This window comes from Falco biarmicus, chromosome 18, assembly GCF_023638135.1.
Source record: "Falco biarmicus isolate bFalBia1 chromosome 18, bFalBia1.pri, whole genome shotgun sequence".
NCBI classification, from domain to species: Eukaryota; Metazoa; Chordata; class Aves; order Falconiformes; family Falconidae; genus Falco; species Falco biarmicus.
In genome coordinates this window covers 5,967,411-5,982,254 of record NC_079305.1, presented here as the reverse complement: position 1 = coordinate 5,982,254, position 14,844 = coordinate 5,967,411, and the positions used below count along the sequence as shown (strand labels likewise).

Here is a 14,844-nt window from a genome sequence, read left to right as displayed (position 1 = left end):
GGCTCTTGGACAAGAGCATTTGGGTCTTTGCGTTTTTGGTCACCTTGCAAGAGACACAGGCAGTGATTTCTGTTCTCCCTGCCTTTGCACCTTGTTCTGCTGACAGCTGCATTTCTCCTCAGCTCAGAGGTGTGAATGCTTCTACCTGCCACCACCTTCTGCTCCTGCAGAGCAAGACATGGCATTTTGCAGGGGACAGGGAGGGGGTAGCCATGCCACCCGCTTCTTCATTTATTGATTAGAAAGGAATAAAGTTGCAGAGAGATCAGATTTTGAGAAAGACCCAGAGTTCCAAAATGCTCCCTGAGGATAGATCCCTAATTGCTCTCTGATTGCATTAGAGTTTAATTTGTTGTTGTTTTTACTGTAATGTTCCCATTTTTCTTGACAGTTTGCTTTGTTCCATTAACTAGAAATGGCTGGAGATGAATATTCTCTATATTAAAACTTGCCTGTTGTGTGATGCTTGACAGCTTTTAGGCCTTTAATGTGCTGGTGGGGGATGCTGGTGGCCCACCCTGCCCGGCTCCCTGTGCAGGGGGAATTCATGTGTGTGCTTGGCATTCACCCCATGATGATGGTTTGCCCCTATGTAAAAGGTTTGGTTCTGGGAGTTTTTGCTGGAATGTGCAGATCTGGTGGCACCAAGTCGAGGGTCTTTTGGCCTGTGGGTGCAGTACGGTTGGTCCCCTCCACTGGGCAGCATTGCTGCAGGTGCTCATGCAGGGGGTCGCCAGCCGTGCACCACTGCAGGGCACCTGGGCAGATGGGGCAGCTCGCAGGGCACTGCCCTTGTGCCGAGTGGAGGGTGGGATGCGGCAAGAGGGGAGGGGGCTTGCACCAGTTGCGAGGGGCTTGCTCTGGAGCTGGATGTCGCTTTTGGAGGGAGGTGGTGGGTGGTGAGGACTGCTGTGGGGGGAGCACTGTGTCCCTGCTGGGGACCTGTGCCAGCTCCAGCCCCGGTGCCCCTTGGCATCTGTGGGATGAGAGGGAAATGGGAAGGTGAGTGGTGGTTGCTGCCTTCCTTCCAGGGCACGACGAAAGCTGAGCTGAGCTCACACCAGTGGCTCATGTGCAGCAGCACTTCAAAGGGCTCATTTAATGCATTTCTCCAGAGCACGGAGGGGGAGCAGGTCTGGAAATACAACCACAAAGCTTCAAAAAGGGCTTTCAGGAGCTTCATTTGGAAAGTGATAGGGGGGTAGAATGTTGCTCCTCTTAATTCCAAAGCAGAAATACATTTATTTTGTCTGGTTAAAGGGAAAATGGTGTAGAAGATGTAGTTAAGCTTGGACCTGCTTCTTGCCAATAGATATTTGTTGGTGAAACAAATTCTGAAGGCAGGAGAGTATAAATCAATCTTTCCAGTATGTCAGCCTCTGCAATAGAGGCCTTAGAGGTGTCACCTGTGTCCCCCATTGATCGACTTGCTTATGTATTACATACGTGTTAGCTGTGTGTCACATAGAGTACCTGAAAAAGGCCCTGACTGCCCATGAGCTGGATGTGATAGAGCTGCATGTGCGCTCTCAGAGCACAGTATCAACACTAGGAGATGCAAGGAACTGCGCTGTGAACTTAAAACCACTCCTAAATTTGATCCAGCTGCTTAAAAACGGTGGGTGGACTTGGTGGCAAAGTGAGACATTGGTATTTAAAGCTTTCTTAGAGGATACAGCCACAGACATGACACCCAGCAGCTAGCTCTGGATATGAGGCACGCACTGCTTTCAAAATTACGTAAAGAAAATGGGAAAAACTCTGAGCACTGGATCTACAGCACCCAGAGCAGCTTGTCAGAAGCCCCAGGAGCAGGATGCAATTGAACACCCACTGCTTTTTAAACCACAAATTAATCGGTTAAAGCCCCTGTTGCATGGGATGCTGTGCAAGCTCCTTTGTTATTGGATGTGTAATAAGCACGTGTGAGCTGATGGTATTAGTAAGAAGCAGAAACTTGCACGGCCAAGGTGTTCAGGCTGGCATAGCCCCTGGGCTTCGATCCGGATTGCAGCATGGAGGTGCTGCCCGCCGTGCCCATACCTCGAAGTGCTCTGGGGTCTGTGGCTGCACCCACGCGCTCTTGGTGAAGAAGCGGGAGAACGGATCGGTTAGCGGGATTTTTCCTTCCCACCATGCAAAAAACCAAGCTGAAATGTTCGTGGGTGGGGCACGTTAGCCGGCCGCGTGGGCTCTGTGGTTGGGTCCTGCGGTGGCTGTGGGTCTGGCATGGCTCGCAGCCTGGGCTCCTCCGGTGGCCACACCAAGTGGTGGCAGGGGGCTGGGGCCACGCTGGGGTCACAGACTGCGCCTGGTGCTGGCTGGTGGTGCCTGTGTTCCTGTGGTCAGAGCTGGGCTGAACCCGGGAGAATTTCAGCTGCTGGCAGCCGTAACCATGTGTCACGGGAGGCTGGTGCTCTCCACATCCATGCTTACTGCCTCTGTGAGCTCTGCGGAGCCTGGGCTTCGGTGGCAGCACGTGGCAGAGAGCTGGAGTTTAGCTTGACTTAAAATGAAAACTAATTAATCATTTCTGTGTTTTCTGTCCTACAGTGTCACTGGTGAAAGCATCAGGATGATAACTGTGGATCCAACTGTTCATTTGAAAATATTAAGTGTTACACAAGTTTATGACAATGTTATTTCCTGTTGCCAGAGATGCTTCATGATACTACTAATTGTAGCAATATTAATCTGTCTAATGTTCAAGCACGTGGCTGTAGTTTGCAGGAGTCTGGCAGGGACAGGAGCCACACGGAGTGTGGGAACCTGTTATTTTTCTCTCTTTAATTGTCAGATGTTTTTACTGCAATTTCAATGTGCTGGGCTGCAGCTCCTGTGCATTGCAGCGCTGCCCATGCCCGGGCCCTGGCTGCTTCCGGCGCAGGCAGGGGGCTCACGGGGGATGCCTGGCACGTGGGGATGGGATGTGCTTGGATGGGGTGTGAGGACAGAGGCGTGCGAGGAGCTGATTCATAGTGCACTGCTCTGATGCTGGGCAAGAAATGACATTGCAAAGCAGGATGGAACTGAGTTCTGGGTGCCATCTACAGTTATCTTCACTAATTCATATTTATGAAACTCTTCAGGAGTTTCACAGTCTCTTTCTGCAATGCAGGCTGGTTTGTATTCCAGGGTTTTTCCAATTACCGAGCTCTGTTACTGTTTCAGAGTGAGCTCTGTTGCTGTTTGTGCTGGGAGGTCATGGGACTGTTTTGTGTCATCGTTGCCAGTGATGCAGATCATGGTGAACCCCATTACATTCAGTTTTCTCAGGAATAAGGCGTGTTTTAACGAGCGTTCAGTTCTCATCTGGCTCTGATTGTACCAGGTGATGCTTTGCTTTGGGAATTTGGTGTTACCTGATGGATGCTTTCCTGTTTCGCAGAAATCCTTTACTGCCAGGTCTTGACCTCTTTGCTTCTGGTAGGTGGTATAGCTGAGATGTCTCTTCAGTTTGCTTTTCTGGAAAAGTCTGCACCATTTTAGAAGTTTTGGGTCTGTGTGTGCGTACTTATAAAGGTATTTTCATGGCTCTACCAAAGCACAGGGATTTTTTCTTGTTTTGCAGAACATACAAAAAGCATTTTTCAGCCTTATTTCCTCTTTAGCCAGAAAAGGAAGGCTGATGGCCATGACTGAAGGCTAACTTAGAAACCCCAATTTGAAAACCGATGTTGTATGAAACACATTACCTTGTTTTAATGCCTTTCTGTTGCTTCTTGCTACCACAGGGGATGCCTGATAAATACTGTAGGAACAGGAGTCCCCAGACTATGCAGAGAGAGGGAGACCTTTCCAAACCCTGGCAACAGAGCCAGTCTCCAAAAGGAGCAGCTGGGGCCCAGCCTGGAGTGTGCCGACTCCGGCCCTTCTGCAACAGCAGTTTAATTTCTCACTGATGAAATAGAATAATTTGCATTTCTGGAGACCCTTTCACATGTGGAGCAGGAGCACTACAGTGGGCATTGATAAACCATTTCTCATTGCTTGTCTGTTGGTAAGGGACAGAATAGTGCTGTGGATTTTTTTCTAGAGGGGAAAATGAAGCACGAATTATCCAAGTGGCTTGCTGCTGAAATGCTCCCAAATATAAGGCAGGTCTGAGATAAAAGTCCAGCATGCTGCTGCTCTGTGTGGATGAGCCTGGGAGATGCCTCTTAGAAGAGAACAAATGCAAACCAAAAAAGGGTTGTGGTTTTTCTTTTTTAAATCAAAGATAGGCAAAGAAAAAGAAAAGACTGTAGGAGACATGTAAATGTTTTATGTTTTACTTAAGATAAAGCTCCTTGTTGGTTGCTGCTGCACACAAAGCTAATTGACAGATGACACGATAGTATGAAGAAGTTTAATGAGATCTGCTGATACCCTTTAAAGGATGTGGAATTTGGATGTGCAATTAAATTAGGCCAGGGGTTTAGCTGCTCCCTGCTAACTTAGGGGACTTAGATAGAAAGCATTTGCATTCCTGGTGTCTTGTTTCTAAATCATTTCATTGATTACAAAAAGCCCTGCTATGGCAGGGGAGCTGTAGCTGAAGGGAACAGAGTCCATCAATCATGACAAGTAGGGAGGGTTCCTGGCCAGCGCTGCTTGGCTGCCTCGGGAAGACCTGGGCTCCTATAAATCCTCACTGGGTGGCTCTTGGCGAGGCAGCTCTGGCTGGCAAATACTATATGTGTGGAGGGAAAGGAGCTCAGCCTCGGATGACAGTGAGGATAACCAGCAACATCTCTGCTTCTGCTGTCGCTAACTTTGTTAACCTTTGCTGGGCAGGGAGCTTTTAATGCTGTCGGCTAGCAAGCAGTGACATTAAACTGATTTGGGGTTAGTGTTGTTAGGGCTGAAGCTGGTTTTGGTAAGAGATGCTTTAGCTTCGCTAGTTAGGCCAGCATGCAGGCTTTTATCAAGGAATGCAGTATTAAAATAATCCTCCATTAGCGATGGGTAAATTTGTTCTCTGAAGGCTTCTTCTAAGCTTGTTGCCACCTTACTTGGCTTTGCCTCTTGGGTTTCTGAGCTGAAGCTGATGGGGAATGACAAGCCCTGATTATGCAAAGTACCAGAGGCTACGAGCTGCAGGCACGGGATTCAGCTTGACTCGCTTCCTACTGTTTTGTACATTATTAGGGAGCCACAGGAAAAAGTAGGTCCTGCTTATCCAAAAATAAACGTGGCATCCTGATTGTAATTGCAGAGAAAGGCTGCGCAGGAGCTGCTCATCGGCTTCTCCCCCTGCAGCGGCTTGTGCTGCAGCGCAGCCCTGGCACCGGCCCGCGGACAGGGACTGGGGCATGGCAGCAGCACCCCCCTGACTTTCAGGGTGCCCGCGGCGTGAACTGCACTCCGTGGAGGCTCCGAGACTATTTATGCATCTTTTTGTGAGAAGCCACTGTTCCCATGGCAACCACAAGCATCACATGGTAGCCCTGGCGCTGCAGCATGTTAGCCGCAAGGTGCCTTGCTGCACCCCATGCTCCCGGCCCTGCGATGCCCTGACGCCTCGCGGGGTCCCTGGGGGGTGTGGGTCCTCAGAGGGGCTGGGGGAGCATGGTGCTTGTGGCTGGGCACCATGAGAGCTGCCAGAATTGCATCCCTGGGTGGCAGGGGTGGGAAGAAGTGCGGAGCAGGGAGCGGTGGGAGGATTTAAAAGGGGAGGCGAGCAGGAGGGAAAGGAGCGGGTGCCAGGGCTTCATGCCAGGCTGTGTTGGAGGGGTGGGGGGTTGGCCAGGCTTAGTTGAGGGGAATCTGTTGCTGCAGGGAGGCACCAGTGGCAGAGATGTCCCAGGCCAGGGTTCCTCGTTTCTTAGCCATCCCAGTTCTCCGCATCCCCATACAAGTGAGTCCCTCTGCTCTGCCATCTGACTACATCAACTTCTGTGTCTCAGTATAGCCTCTGTGGAAGCCTTCATGGGTTTTAACTCCTTCTTTCAGGAGGTTTCTGGGCTGTCCCTGCTGCTAAGCAGCCAAGCTGTGCCACCCAGCCTTGCTGGAGCGAGTGCCAGAGCCCTATCCTTGAAGTGTACAGGATGTAGAATCGATGCCCTGAGGCACAAAATGTGATTGCTTTTTGTTCAGCTCCTACAAACTTTATTAAAGCTGTCACAATATATCAACTTCCTCTTAAAAATATATTTTTATTCAAGTCAGCACATGTTTGCAATTAAATCCTGCCACACGATGTAGTGTGAATAGTTAGAACAATTCATGTGTGTAACCCGGTACACTCATTTGTAGGGAAGGAATGGTGCCACCCTCAGAACTGTGGTGTAGCTCCCTTTAAACCTGGCAGCATCCTTTTTTCATCATCCCCCAAGGCAATTTGCAGCATGAGGGTTTGCTCTCTGCTGCTTGCACAGGTCTTTCCTTTGCTCTCTAAATCTACCCACCTGTAACTTCCTCGGCTTGCCCTTTGTTCCCACCTCAGACAGTCAGTCAGTCAAAAAGGCACCAGCTGCGTTTTACTGCCATGCGTGAGCTTGCACGTCTGTCACTCCCGTGCCAAGTGGGTGCCATGCTGTGTGGCGTGGTGCTGGCTGGGGGATGCAGAACACCGGGTGCACCCGCAGCCTTGGCCTTGCTGCTTTTCTGCCTGGGAGGCATCATCTGCATTTTGTGGCTTTGCTCTGGCCGGAGGGCACTTTTTCCTGAATGCTCATCAGTTTTTTTATGCTATTTGGTTCTGCTATTTCTAAATGGTAACCTGGGTAGCACCTGTGATAAGGTGAGGAGGTGGGAACATCTGGTAGCTTTCCCCACCCTGCTCATGAGTCTCAGGGGAATTTGGTGAGACATTGCTGGTGGGATCCTGCGCTTGCAGCTGAATCCTGTGCGGAGGAGCGTGCAGCCGGTCTCTCTCTGTGTGCCTGCACTCTTCGTCCTGTGTGGTGTTCCTCGCTCTCTGCGGCGGGGACAGGCACCAGCACGGGTATTCTCCTCTCCACAACGTGGGTGCTGCCAGGCTCCCTTCAAAAACATCGTCTCCTCCACTGAGAGGACACTGTTGCTGTCTGAGTGTCCCTTAGTCCTGGCAAACATCAAGAAGGATCCCAACGAAGGAGCAGTTTGGCTGCTTATGCTGGGGGAGGCAGTGCGCAGTTGTGTGTTCGGGATGCTTAGCTTAAGACTGGTCGGCACTGATGCTCCGTCTCCTCCGTGTTGCTCTCTGCAGCCTCTCCTCTGTGTTTTGACACATGCAGTGGCCACGTGCAGGGTTCTCTCCTGCTCCCCAGCTCGTGCCACACACAATCTTGTTCTGATTTTCAAGGCTCCAATAAAGTGTGTCAAAATGCATCAGAGGCTGAATGCAGAAGGGAAGCAAACTGACTCGAGAGAGGATTTCAGGAGCGGAGGGAGCAGGGAGATGACAGATAACCCCCAAACCAACCAAAAAACACAGGGAAGACAATGTGTGGCAGAGGTGGCAGATGTGCAGCACAGCTGGATGGGCACGGAGAATTTTTGGTTTGGCAGGAGAACAGGAGAAACTGAAAATAGCACGCACGGCTTGTAGTGAGGCCTTTGTGGGTAGGGACGCTGCCACCATCACCATCGGGATGCAGGATTGCCAGGCTCCGTCATGTCACTTGCTGGTGCGGGCCCCATCCTGCTTCCGCCGGGGCTGTGAAAGGAGAGCAGGCAAATCCAGGTGCTGGTACAGGCAGGGGCTGCAGACCCCGCAGCTGCATATTTGCCCTCTTGCACTAGGCTCGGGGTGGGCTGCACAGGGTCCCACCATTGCTGCGGGACATCCCGCCGTGTCTGCTGCCTGATGCTCTTCCCTGGGGAAAGCTGGCAGGGCAGCGCTGCTCTGATGTACTGCCCCGGCCCCTGCCTTTTTCTCTCGGTAGCCAGTGGTGCTCTCTGTGGTGGGATGCTGCTGTGGTCTCCGGCGCCCAGAGTGCTCCTTTCTCAAGGCAATAAATGCAGGAGGAGAATTGCACTTGTGGAACAGGCTCAACCATCCATCATGCTGATAGTGGTGGGAAATGAGGCACTTCAAAAGGCAGTATTTTGCATGTCTTCAGATGCCTTGTTGTAAGTGCAGTGACAGAGTTGCTGAAAGCACATTAATTATTAGTAAAGACTTTTTTTCCTTTTTATTGCAAGACAAATTAAACAACAGAAGAAACCAGGAAGTGTTACACAAGGTGTTGATCCATGAGAGAGTGACAGCAGCAAAAGGCACAAATAATAGATAACATGAAAATCGGGACATTTGGGTTTTGGATCGTTTGCATTTGGCATTTATGCACATGCTCAGTTGCCATTTCTCTAGTGCTCCAATACGGAGGTTTCAGAAGCTGTTAATTCTGGGAAAGGTGATTAAGGCTCTTGAGAGTAAATTGGATAAGGGGCCACAATTATTTTTTTTTCCACTTGGCTGGGAGAAACAGAGTTGCTGAATTCCGTGCTTTATCATATAGTGCTCTTTGTCCTTGGTTGTACAGTAAGGGAAATGAACGGTGCAGAAATTCCTGGTGCAGTGCAACAAGCACGTGGTTGAATGAGCACCCACACGGGGCAGCTCTGGCACAGGGTGAAGCACGCTGGCATGTGCCCAGCACCACGGGTGGGCCAGACCGAGGGGCTGATGTGTCCCAAGCTCTCAGATACCTGCTGGTTAAATGACGGTGCAAAGCCAGTCTTCTTTCATCAGCTGATGGTCTCGGTGTGGCTGCTCCGGGTGGATTTTCCCCGGTGTGGTTGCAGGCAGGGGTGTGGGTCCGAGCTGCGTCGGGGAGAGCAGCCCTGAGCAGAGGGTAGCTGGGGGGATGCTCCCCTAAACCTGGTGGCAGTGTTTGGGCGTGGGCTAGGGGGAAAATCTGGCACTGAGAAACAGTGATTTAAAAAATAAATAAATTAAAAAGTTCAATTGGAAAGGCAGAAATACAGCTGGAAGCAACCAGAGGGAGGCAGAGCCAGCAGAGAGGGTGGGAAGCGGTTGCCTTCCCGCTGGCACTGGGTGCTCTCGGCAGAGCGTGGTGAGGCAGTGCCCGCAGCAGGGCGGGGGTCGCCTCTCCTGCTCGGTCTGGATGGTGTCCACAGGTCACTGCTGCCTCCTGCTCAGAGTCCTCTGGGTCTGCAGGGTCTCAGCCGGGTGAGGGCAGGGTTGGGGTGTGGGTCTGTGGTTGCAGCAGCTGAGTCGGCAGCTTCTGGGATGTCTGCCTGTAACTTTTATCCCTGTACCTGAGACGTGTTGTAAAGTTCAGACAACGGTTACCCAGGGACTTGGCTGTAATCTCAGATTTAGATCCTTCATTTGCTGCCTCCACTTAACATGTCCCCTCCTGAGCAGTTGCTGTAGGTGCCACGGGATCCGCCAGCAGCAGCACAGGAAGAGAATTTGGAGAAGCTGCAAGGTACCTGCTTCCGACAGCGGGCTGGCCAGGCGAGCGGTGGTGCTGCGTTTGCTGGCCAGGCGAGCGGTGGTGCTGCGTTTGCTGGCCAGGCGAGCGGTGGTGCTGCGTTTGCTGGCCAGGCGAGTGGTGGTGCTGCGTTTGCTGGCCAGGCAAGCGGTGGTGCTGCGTTTGCTGGCCAGGCGAGCGGTGGTGCTGCGTTTTCAAACTCCCTACCCCAAAGTGGTATGAAGTCATCTGCAGCTTCTTGGGGTTTTCATGGGTTTCTGCTTATTGTTGAAATACGGAAATAATTGGCAGTGAACAACAGCAAGGGTGGTCTGTGAAGTGATATAAAAGGCAAAACTCAGAATTAGAAAACCTCTGTCTTGTTCCTCTTTGTTGTGTACTCTGGAACTTTTGCTACCAGTCGTGAATTTCCCATTACTGAAAGAACTTATTTTCCTATTCACTGAGCTCATCGCTCAAAAAAAGGGGGCGATGAACGTGATAACAGGGAGTATACAACAATAAAAATAGAAGCAGTTTGCTGGGGGAAGATTGCCAGAAAGGAGGCTGCAACAGTATTTGTCAGAAGCATGGTGGGGAAGCATTTGCTAGCAGTGACTGCAGATTGTGCTTCTGCTCCTGCCTTGCGAATGAGGACCCCCAGGGCTGTTACAGCAGCAAAAGGCTGCTGCGACTGGGACCCACCCAGCTGGCACTTTAGACCGAACTGAGGTCCTGTAGCACTTCTGGTGTCCTGGCTGGGTCTGGATTGCAAAAGCACTTACTACAGGTGTGCTTCCACTGCTCTCCTTTGTAACAGGTATGCATTCAGCGCGTGTCCATGTCTGGTGGGGTTCAGCTGGTGCAAAGCATATCCTTAAAAAGGAATTTGGCTTTGAATATGTCTCTGATGTCAATATGTGAATTGCTGTCCTCTGAAATTTAATGCAACTTAGTTAGCATCTTTCTAACAGTTGCCAAAAACTGGAGTCAGCCTCATCAAATTGATTTTCATTAAGCTGTTATAGTCACTGAAACTGCTGAGAAGAATCATAGCCATATGGCACAAGGTATTTAAAATGAAGTCTCTTATGACACAGTTTGCCATTCCTGGAGATGCTGAGCTGACATGTGCAGAGGTTACAGGTCTGAGGCAGGGAGGGGGAGCCTCGACACTTGAGTGCCAGCATGACAGGCAATAATAAACCCCTCTGAAAGGAGATAGCGATCCGTGTGCGTGGTGGAGGCCCCCTGCTCATGACCCCACCTGAGGAGCGGGAGATAAAGAGTTTTAGATGTTTAGACCTTAGTGTGCAGACCAAGTGCTTCTGCTCAGCTGAGCAGTTTGAGCTTGGCTGGAAGGCTGCAATCGCGTGTTCGTTCTCAGCTGTCAGCAAGAAAAGCCTCTGAGACCGTGCAGGGCACATGTCCCTCGGTGCTCAGCACCTGCAGGTCTCCCCCAGGTGTCCCGGAGGCACGTGGTGCTTCGCAGCCCTGTACGCGGCAATGGCTGGCGGTGGAGAAAACCCTTCGTTCCATTCTGCTTTTTGACAAAGATGGGCGGCGTGGTGAGGATCAGCCAAAGGCTAGTCAGTTCTAGGAGCTGTTAGGCACTTATAGGCAGGGAGAGTCAGAGTAGAATTAAGTGATTAAAAAAATATAAATATTAATTGCTTATGAACTCCTTTTATGACATTTGCAGGTGGAAGAAATGAGTAAATCACTGCTAAGGCTGACCCACAAAACAATAATGCAGAGTGTAGCTGAGACAAGGCTAACAGGGAGGGCGGGGGAAAGGGAGCTTTTCTGGTGCAGGAGAAAGTGCTGCTTTTAGGTCAGGTACCCACACAAGGCTGTTCTGTTTTTCCCAGGGCTTCGTGCCTGGAGCCTGCCTCTCCCTGCAGTGGGGAGCCCTTGCAGTTCTGCACAGATGCCATCAGCTGGCCACCTGCGGCTGCCTCGCTGCTAACCGCTGTACCAACCCCTTCGTAGGCAGCAGGCAGGCCCCTCGTTTGGTTCTGGCATCATAAACGGGTCTCTGCGCAGATCCCAGGGGAGATACCAGCCCTGGACCTTTCCTATGGTCTACATGCAAGACCAGCCAGTTGCACCCTGGGGACAGTTGCAGAGAGAGAGAGAGAGAGACTGCTGTAAAACACATGGCAGGGAGAGATGCGTGTTCGTGTATTCATTTCACTGAGTATTACCTTGAGGTCCGTTTGATGTACTGCTCTAGCATGTTACCTTAGAAAGGAAAACAGAAAAGTCCAGAAAAAAATGTATTTTAAGAAAAGCAAAGGAACCAGCCACCAAACGTAAAAGGTTGCAGCAGCCAAATTCAGTCCTCTGGAAGGGACTCAGGGGAGGAAAGCTATCTGGGGGCTCTCCAGCAGCAGAGAGATAATTAGGAGGCTACTGAGAAGGGGAAGAGGCTTTTGCTCTTCTATTGCATTTATGTGGGACAAGCGAAAGTATGTTTTCTCAAGGCAATAGCTGGTACCTGGGTTTTAACTTGTTCTTAGGCTGTGTAGGTTTTAGTTGCAGCTTTGCAAGGGTGTTTTGTATAAATGGGTGCTGGTAGTGGATTGCTTATGTGGAAATCTTCCTTGCTAAGGTGAATCTATTATTTTTGTCAAACCTTTCATAATAAATTTTGCCTGAAGCAGTTATTGTTACCAGAGCTTTCTAATCATTTTAAGTAGCCAAGCTTACATATGCTTGAATCCTCTCTACAGTTTAGCCTAATATATTCATGCAGAAGCATGAAGGAGGCTTTGCTTTCATTTGTTCTCCTGTTCTCCCTAATCCGCATCCCTCACTCCTCTGCCTTGCTGTGCTTTTCATCACTATTAAAAAGCAATGCATTCAAAAACAAGCAGTGAAACCCTCTGCCAGGATCCCAGGTATGAGGAGGACACATTTCTGCTCCCTGACAAGAGGCTCTGCTGCCCTGCAAGCTCTAGTGATCCTGGGCTCGCTGTGCTTCCCAGGGGCACGGAGGGCTTTCGGGGAACCACCATCTCCTGTGGCATCGGTGCTTGCTTGTGCATCCAGTGCTTGAAGTCAAGCAAAAAGACTTGGTCCCCGAGCAGCAGTTTTCACCGGCAGTTCAATTGGACTATGGCAACGAGACAACAGTGGGACCCAGCCAACTGCTCAAGGAGGTCAAAGCAACGTGGTGCCCAGCTGTCCCGCTGCAGAGAGCAGGGTGAAAGCAGCCAAGAAAGAGCTGCTCCTTGCTGAGGTGCTCAAGTGACGGCTGGGCAGAGCAACGTGGTCCTGCCAGTGGGGATGATGCACCCAGTTCTGGGAGTGGGGCAGGAGAATGGGAGCAAAGCAGCTGTTGCCCCGAGCCACAGCTGTGAGTTTGCTGCATGGGTAAACAAAGGGCACGTGGTGAGAGACAGCCCTTCCTTCGGGAGATACATGTGTTCGAGGAAGAACAGAGTTGGGATCTATTATCAGAACAAGAAGGGCTAAGCTAATACTGAGCAGCTTTTGATTTACTCTGATTTTTGCAATGAGAGTTTATATGGTGAGCGTTGCAAACCGCATGCAAATGAAGGCGATGCTACCTGCCTCTGCCTTGGTTGCTGGATTGAGGTTTAATGAGATTCTTTGGTTTGCCTTGTGTCAATCTGTTGTGTTTAAGCAAGATTTCTTCCCCCCACTTTATTTTGCCTTTGATGCAATTTTGCAACACATCTTGTACTCTTAAAAGGGTCTTTGGGTGTCTTTGAAAGCTTCTCAATGCAGCGTTTCTGTAGGCAGGATAAATGAAGATTAAACCTAGGCAGACAGCAAAAGAAAACAAGCAGATGTCTTTGCAGAATCGGAGAGCAAGGGCACCGTCAGAGGAGCTCTGAGATCTGTGTCTTTTGTCCATAGACCATGAACACCCAAATAAACCTTTTCCTGGAGCCAGGGTCAGGTCAGTCTCACCAGGACCTCTGTTGTCCACTCAGCTGCTTGTTTTCATAAAACGTGCAGGGTTCTTAATAATTGTGAGGCAGCAATGCATCTAGGGCAGGGGTCCTCAAACTTTTTAACCAGGGGGCCAGCGCGCGGATGAAGTGGCAGGCAGTCATCTGCGGCTGCTTGGTTTCCCCCCACAACCCCTGGCGGGGGTGGGGTGGGGGGGCGGGGTGTGTGTCTGTAAATACCGGGGGCCGGATGGAGGACCCTGGGGGTCCGTATCTGGCCTGCGGGCCGTCGTTTGAGGACCTCTGATCTAGGGGTTCTGTGCAACCACCTCCAGTCAGCAGCTCTTGCTGTGTGGGCTGGCAGGCAGGTGTGCACAGAAAGCTTCATTTGCTGAGCCCAGGGAATGTGCTGTCAGGCCGGAGCGGCATCCAAGAGAGGTCTGGGATGTACCCAGCCTGAGCTCCGCTGCACAGCCCACCAATGCCAGGTCTTTCTCCACCTGATTGTTTTTCTGCTAATCATATCTCATAACTTGTTCATTTCCATGTTGTTTTTATTCCCAGTCAGTGGGATAAACTCTATAAAAACTGTGTCATCAGTCTTCAATATGCCCAGGTTTGTTATGATTGTGAATTAATAGACTTTATTTTGGCATTAGTTAGAAGGCATTGGCTTCTGTTTTCCCTCTTGAATTTCCCTCTTGAAACAAAAAAATTGTTTCTTTGTTGGTTTTTGGTGTTTTTTAAAAAATACCCTATGAAGCTACTTCTGCTGTTTTCTGGCTCTGCCTGGGTTCGGTCTATTATAAGCAACAACTTTCCTGATAGTGTCTTTGTTATCGGTTCAGAGCTGGGTACCTACAGTTGCTTGCTTAACACGAACGGGTGAACAGAGAACTAAAGTATTCCTGTGAGCCAGGTCACTCAGCAAGCTGGTTTTGTAAGTAGTGTCCTTGCTGGAAGTTGGGGGGAATGCACAAATATTTAAACAGCTGCTTGAGAACAGCACAGCCCAGTAAATCACACAAGCAATTTCCTTCCGTGTCTAAATTGAGAAATATAGCAGAGCACCCTTCCAGCTTAAAAACACCTTCCTCCAGGTTGTGGCAATGTTTGTGTTTTCTATAAAACTCTTTAGCAACTCTTTGGTGTTGTATAACAAATGGTTAAGTGTGCTTTGAGCTGTGAGTGATACATGCTATAGCTGGTTAGGTATGTGGGATTTCTAGATATGAAAGGTAATGGAGAAGAACAGCCACTTACAACTGTAGCTCACATAGTAAATATGATTGCAGAGCTGCAGAGGAATCTCGCCGTATCTGCGGGCGTACAGTGGGTTGGGGTCCTCGGGCACAGGTGTGTGTTCGGCCGCTCTGGCACATCACTGGTCTCCAGCTGTGCCCAGAGCTCTTGCAGGGTGAGGAATGAACGCTCGGCACAGGCTGGTTGTGCATGAACCCGGGGACTCTGAACTGTAGATGTTGGGGATGGTGGCAACCATCCGTGTTTAACACTTGCACCTGTATAATGCTGGTTTTGTTCCCTTGTGGTGGCAAGAACCGCTCACCTGGGAC

General features: G+C 50.3%; 1 protein-coding gene across 3 annotated transcripts in view; it reads left to right on the top strand.

The window, feature by feature from the left end:
* ZMAT4 (zinc finger matrin-type 4) overlaps positions 1–14,844 on the top strand; it is a 67,021-nt gene that overhangs the window by 3,748 nt on the left and 48,429 nt on the right. The window lies entirely within an intron of this gene.